The sequence below is a fragment of the Formica exsecta genome, unplaced genomic scaffold, assembly GCF_003651465.1.
Source record: "Formica exsecta isolate Colony F162 unplaced genomic scaffold, ASM365146v1 scaffold305, whole genome shotgun sequence".
Classification (NCBI taxonomy): Eukaryota; Metazoa; Arthropoda; class Insecta; order Hymenoptera; family Formicidae; genus Formica; species Formica exsecta.
In genome coordinates, this window is record NW_021850308.1 from 46,580 (window position 1) to 54,486 (window position 7,907).

The 7,907-nt window shown below is 29.3% G+C and overlaps 1 pseudogene; it reads left to right on the plus strand.

Annotated features, from left to right (window-relative positions):
* The first annotated feature begins 3,958 nt into the window (after nucleotides 1-3,958).
* Nucleotides 3,959-7,907, plus strand: LOC115237696 (annotated as a pseudogene).

Consider the following 7,907-nt stretch of genomic DNA (forward strand, 5'->3'; position numbering starts at 1 on the left):
TATTTATAAAATAATATAATTTAAACTTTTCTTGTAAATTTTCGATTAATTTCTAATTAATAGTTATAAATTTACATAAATCTTTACAATTTCAATTAATATTTACCTATAAATATACCAAAAATAAAAATTAAGACTAAGAGACATTTCAATCGAAAAATTGGCGACAATGTGAAAGCATCATTGGTTTTAATTGAGTTATAAAGCCATACCAACCCAATTGAATCAACCGAAATTACTTGTTCAAGCAATAAAGTATCGGTGGAGATATAAATAACATGTATATTGATACACGAAGTCCTGCCTTTCAGCCAATTAACGTATCATTAAGTAAAGAGGTTCGCGAAAATGTCTCTGAATTAAATTTTCATGTTAACAATATCGAAAAAAGTTCTTTAAATAATATATCTCTTTTTAATAATTCTATGGTATCTTTAAATAGCGTTGATAATGATAGGGACATAATGAATAGTAATAATGATTTATCCACTTGTGCCAAAAATAAAGATAAAGATATATCATTGCGAAAAAAATTAGCATCATGGGCCATTGAGGAAAATATTACTCAAAATAGTTTTAAAAAACTTTTAGAAATTCTCCGAAATGAAAATAATTTGACCTCATTTCATAATTTACCAAAAGATCCGAGAACAATGTTATTTACTCCAAGCAATCTTACTTCTGTAAAAATGAGCACCGGTTCCTTTTATTACTTTGGGATTGCACAGTCAATCAATATAATTAATCAATGTGGTATATTCATTCGTAATTGTACATCTTTTGAATTAGCCGTAAATATAGATGGTTTGCCTATTAGTAAAAGCAGTTCAAATTGTTTATGGCCAATATTAGTTCAAATAAAATCTATTGAAGTTTTGAAAAAATATGTTTTAATGGTAGCTCTGTATCATGGTAATGGTAAACCGAAAAACCCGAATGAATATTTAAAAAAATTTGTAAATGAAGCAATTTACTTGATTACAAATGGAATTTTTATTAATAATCAAAAATATGATTTTAAAATAAAAGTTATAATATGTGATACGCCCGCTAAATCTTATATTTTGAATATAAAAAATCATACCGGTTATTATAGCTGTACTAAATGCAAGATAGAAGGTTGTTTGATTAATAATGTATTGTGCTTTCCACAGACAAATATTATAAAGAGAACAGATGTTGAATTTAGACAACAACATGATGAAGATTACCACAAAAAGATAATCATTTTGACAAATTTGCCTCATTTTCATATGATTAAAGATGTTATATTAGATTACATGCATCTTATTTGTTTAGGGGTTATGAAAAGATTGATTACACATAAAAAATATGGTTGGGTATTGGGTAAACAACCATATAAGCTTTCATATGGACAAGTAGAATCAATTTCAAATAAAATCAAAAACTTAAATAAATATATTCCTGTTGAATTTCCACGTAAAGGTAGATCGCTTGAAGAATGTCCTCGTTTCAAGGCAACGGAATTTAAACTTATACTATTACCCAGATAGCCAAGTCTGTCGAAAGCAAATCATGCCAAGTGCCTGCTATCAATTATTGTTAGCAAAAAGGATACAAATTTGGTACAAAAGTTGTTATTTCAGATTAAATCGACAGATTGGTGCCAAAAACAAAACAAAGTATGCTCACAGAATCTGATAGCAGAAAACGAGCAAGATTTGCTAACATGACTTGACGTCAGATTGGTTGCAAAAACCGAGCAAGATCTGCGCGCGCGCAATCTGATGGCACAGATTCTGTGAGCAGGTTCTGCTGGCAGATCATTAGCCTAATGCGGACATAACAGATGCCAAATTGCTAGCAAGAGCTGAAGAAATCTGTTGCCAATCTGCTGGCATATTGCGCGCATTTTGCTTACTGGGTATATACAGGACCTGTAATTTTCAAACAAATTCTTTCAAAAAATAATTATTACCATTTCTTGACATTACGTGTTGCTACTCTAATAATGTGTAGTAACGAATTCTGCAAAAGAATAGATATGGTGAATTATGCAAAAAATCTAATAAAATGCTTTGTTGAAACAAGTATCGATATTTATGGTCAAGATTTTGTTTCTTATAATGTACATAATTTGTTACACATACATGAGGATGTCATACGATTTGGCAATTTAAATGAATTTTCAGCTTTCCCGTTCGAGAATTATATGATACAATTAAAAAAAATGATAAGAAAAAAAGAAAGACCACTTGAACAAATAATACGTCGTGTTTCCGAATATAATAATATTCCAAGATTAAATAATCACTCTGAAAATAATATTGTCGCCAAAGAACACTATAACGGACCCTTATTACCAAATTGTTTAGGTCAATATAAAGAATTAAAATTAAAATCCTGTACTTTCAAATTAAACACTGCTGATTGTTATGCACAAATGTTTGATAATGACATTGTTAAAATATGCAACATAACATACTGTAGTAATGTTATTTGTATTATTGGGCAAACGTTTCTCGAGAAAAAATCATTTTTTATGACATCTTGTGATTCTGCAATCCTAGGTATTTATACTGTAAGCCTTAACAAACTTAGTCGTTTAAAAATATATTCATTATTAGAAATTAAATGCAAATCAATGTTGTTGCCATATGAAGATAATAATGCAGTAATTTTTCCTTTGTTACACATGTAAAATTTTAATATTTTTCCTCAAAGTTCCCTTAAAGTGCAAAAACAATAAGTTTTAACTAATTAATTAATTATTAAAATTTTGTATCAGTTACTCGTATCTCATTAAATTCTATCCATTTCTGGTAAGCACTATGCAACAGTGACAATAACGATTGAATGGTTGCTGTCATCGTTACGGAGTGCTTACTAAAAATGTTGCTAGGATATTAACACTTTGAAGAGCTAAATAATATTTTATTATTAACTCGAATGCAAATCTAAGACGAGATTTTAATTTATTATCTATTCCTAAATATTTAATTTCATTGACTCTGATGTTGCAGTCTTTATTTAAATAATTGGCAATTTATATGTATAAATCTTTGTACACTTTGCATTCTTTCCATCCAATATTAAATAATTTTATGAAATAAAATACGTCATTTCAATAAAAACAGTCTTTATTTTTGAGTATTTCAATTCCATAATATATTGTACTTTGAATTTGTCTTCGTCAGTCATAAATTAATTTTAAAGTTTTAGATAATTTCCTATTTCTTTTGAAAGATTCTTTGATCTTTCTTTTAAAGATCTTTAATACCAACTATTTTTATACATGGATATAAGTTTCATTTTATAAATACCATATGATTGATGCAACCTATCTTGTAAGCATTCTTTCAGTTTCGTATTTCATTATTTATTTTTATTACTATTTCATCATCTCAAATACTTTTTTCATTTTTAATATTAATTTTTAATTTTGTTTAACTTTTGATTGTACTTCTTGTTTTGTTGCATTATTATTTTATTTTTTATTTAGTTTAATATTATTAACAGAATATTTACATTTTTTTTTATCGTTATGTTATTTATGTTTTCTATGTTACTTACTGCATTGCCATAAAAATTTTATTGCTTGACAGATTGCTTTGAATATTTATTAAAATAATAATTTCATCCATTTGGGTTTTAAGCATGCAACTCTTAAATCACATACAGACTTTTTATTATCTTCACCATGATATGTATAGATATGTTACCAATTTGATACAAAATGAAAAGGCAACGAGCTTGTGTAACCTGTGCACGTTCAAACTTGTGTATTCGTTGCCGTATCATCTCTTTGATTTCAGCGAAATATCGACATTAAGTTGATCAAGCCCATTGTGTATCATTGTGTCCAGCTTTTGATATGCAATATTGCAATCAGTCCCATCTTAACACTGTGATGCTACGGGGATATGATACAAGCAATAAGTCCGTACGTAGCTAAACTTCACTCTGCCTGAACAGGCTATTTGTATTTTTCAGAAATATGGGATAGTGCATTTGCCATTTTCAAATAGATGACTCCGTAGAAGTTGTTCTAAATAATTGAATAACTAGTGAAAGCCAATGTGTGTGACCATTGACGACAAAACCATCTAAATTATCTGAGCTTATTAAAAAAAAAGATATTCCAAGAGATGATTGGAAAACAATGAGTGTCAGAATTTTAGGACGATATAGTAAATATTATACCTATAAAATACTTTAATATATTTAAATTGCAATTTCTTATGCTTATATATTTTTAAGAATTTGTATACAATTTTTTATAACTTAAATAGTATGTAAAACAGAATAAATATAATAATAAAATTGAAACAATTGCAACAGTTTAAATCTTGTATAATTTGTTACAGAAAAAGATCTTTTGAAATATATAAGTTTGAAATTCTATTATATAGTTAACCTATAATAGAAAATGTAATCTTATTTTATGCATTTTTTTCATCTACATAATTGTAAATATGCACTTAACACTCTATAAAGTTTGATGTATTTAATTGATAGATAAATGTTTATGTTTTATCTATATTTTTATAATTTTAGCTTTTAGTTTATTTATTAAAAATTGTTCAATTAATTGAATAGTAAATAGAACTTTACTATATAAATAAGATTTTTTAAAGAAAGAATTTTTATCAAGTAACTATAATTTAACTATTTACTTATAATATTTTTCCTAGACGACTATAAAACAGCTCAAAGAAAATGCAAAACAGCATTGGATAGAGATAATCTTTCATCATTATCTGAATCTGCTGAATATGGAAAAGGACTTAGTGTACCGAAACGTAAAAGAAAATACAGTGATATAGACACCGATACGGAAAGCGAGTGTAGCGAAAAGGAATTGTCCATTAATTTTCCGACATATAAGGCAGATAAGACTGTATTTTCACCACATTCGGCACATAAAAGTACAGTTAATTAAGTGAAAAAATTATGAAGAATTTTGACATTATTTTTCTAAGAAGTTTGTTCTTTTCAAATTCAGTTAATAAATCACATATCAATAAATCGAATAATAATGTTTACCAATTCAGTGAAAACAAAAAGCAAAATTCTGATAATATTTTAGCTGATATCTATACTAATTTTCAAAAACACGCAAATGAAATGAAAGGTAATATGTATGGAGAAAATATGTTTCAGTATTACAATGCATATTGCTATGCATACTTTCTAATTCACTTGCAACAATTCGTAAAATGTGTTAAGACTCTGTTATGTATTCATTTATATGTTTTGAATTTTTTAGAATTTCAACGCCAAGTTCTACGACACCTACATAGCATTAATGGCCGAATGGGGGAATTAAATGAACACGTAGAATCATTAAAGCAGCCTAATTTTCTCGTTGATCAAGAAAATATGAATCAAAATATCACAAATGAAATCTCATTACAATGCATAGAAAGTTTGCCAGTGAAATCAAACATCGAGCTTCAAGAAATTGAGAGAACTTTACAAGATAAACAAATCTTCCATGACGTGGTAAGATGATTGTTATATTACTAAAATTGTTCCATAATTATATAAATGAATATACCCAGTCAGCAAAGTCTGTTCGAACAGATTTTATCAAACGTCTGCTACAAATTTTTGTCAGCAGAAAAACTGCAGATTGTATACAAAGTCTGTTATATCAGATAATGATAGCTGAATGTCAGCAGAAATATTACAGAACTTGGTGACATAATTTGACAGCAGATCAGTAGCAGAAACCGAGCAGGATTTGCACAGAATTATTATAGCAGATTGGCAGCAGAAACCAAGCAGGATCTGCGCAATGCAGTTTGATGCCAGATTGGCGGCAGAAACCGCGCAAGATCTACGCGCGCGCAATCTGACGACAAATTGGCAACAGAAATCGAGCAGAATATGCAGCTTTTAGCTATTTATATAATTTAATGAAATAGTATATTTTATTCGCTTACTGCTATGCGGCGCACTATTCACTTTGTATACTCGTATTCAATTTCTTGTCATGAACATATATAAAGCCTGCAAAATGGGGCTAATAATATATGTAATTACTCTGGAGTCGTATATGCTGTAAATTTTAGCATGCCTTTCACTGATTCTTCCAAGCTAACAATGAAATTTATTAAGAATATTGAAAACAACCTCAGACATCTTCCGGCCTATGCACAGCTATCCATCAGAAACCGAGCCTCCTCTCTTATTAATAATCTTCCTTCGTATTCTCCTTCTCAGGTCGGAGTAAATCTGACTTTAAATCAACTTTATCGTAAGACCAAAAAATTTTTTAATTGATAATTCCAATCTTATTCTCACCAGGGCTGATAAGGGAAATGTGACTGTGGCTCTAGATAAAAATGCCTATCTTATCATTGACTGCGATATTTTTTTATACATATATATTTATTAATGTATTTATTTATTTTTGTATTTATTTTAATTGCGCTGAAGATGGCCACAAAAAAAGGGCCGAAACGTTCGCTTTATTATCATTTGTTGTTTAGTGTCACTTTGTACCCGTTTTAATATGAAATTTGTCAATTGCCGTCACACAATTAATAAATCTCTCAACGTGATACTTGCGGCTCATATTGCCTTTTATTTGCTTACATTTATTATTATTATTTGAGCCTATGTCTTATTATTATATGTTATTAATATTATATATTAATATGTTATTAATACAAACGTCAGCAAATGACGTCCCGTGAATGTAACATATCAATTATTGACGTCATTTTCGAGTCTTATGAGCCCTAATTTAGGACGTCTAACTGGTCATTTTGTGACCAAAATTTAACATTTTTTGTCTCAATAAAACAAAGATATATTACATACATTGTATATCTCATTTATTATCTTTTAAGCGAAACGAGCAATGTAAATTAATGAAGCATTTAAATGCCCGCTATTCCATTTAAATTATGACGACAGATCCTGCTCGATTTCTGCCATTAATCTGACATCAAACTGCGTTACGCAGATCCTGCTCGGTTTCTGCCGCCAATCTGGCATCTAACTGCGTTGCGCAGATCCTGCTCGATTTCTGCCGTCAATTTGCTGTCAACTTATGTCGACAGATTCTGCCGACAGAACACAAGCTGAATGCGGACGCAGTTGATGCCAATCTGCTGCAATATTCTGCTTGACTCTGCTCGCAAACTGTTGGCAGACTGCTAACATTTTGCTTACTGGGTACATATATTTTATATGATAATCTTTTAGGCTACGGAATTGTCGAAAATGGGCGGTAGTAATCTGCGAATCATTGTCAAGAAAGTGATGTGCCGAATTTTAATACCAGAAATTGGAAGAGAATACAGCTGGAAGGGGCACAAGGAAATCCTGATTTTTAAACATTTAATCCTGGCGAAATTAGTCCTTAGTAAGTATTACAAATTTTATCTTAATTTATATGATTTTTAGAAAGGTTATATTTTATTTTTTGTGTTTAAGTAATTAATAAATTGGGAATATTTTAATCATTCAAGGTTTTAGTGAAATTTATTTGATCAAAAATGTTTGAATTGCAATGGAAAATAAAAGAAATTTCAAAGAAATTTGCTAAAATATCTATTTGAAGAAAAACAATCAAAATAATATTTCTTATCATTTCAGAATCCGTAAGACTCATCACAAAGAAAAGTCATGTGAATATAACAGATAATGAAATTATCAACGTCATTAAAACTTGGTTGGTAAAAGCCAAATTAAAAACAAAACAACCAGTACAGCAAAATGAACCAACCGTTCAACGTGTGATAGCGAACATTAAGAACATTAGAAGTTTCTTGAAGTATCGCCTTAAAGTACAAATTTAATAACTGTGAGTGCCGGTCTACAATAGATGATTTAAGCCCTAAGCCTTAAGAAATTGACTAATCACACTCGAGTATTCTCCTCATACTTGATTGTGAAACTGAATAACACTGACATGTGGGAATCGTGAATAT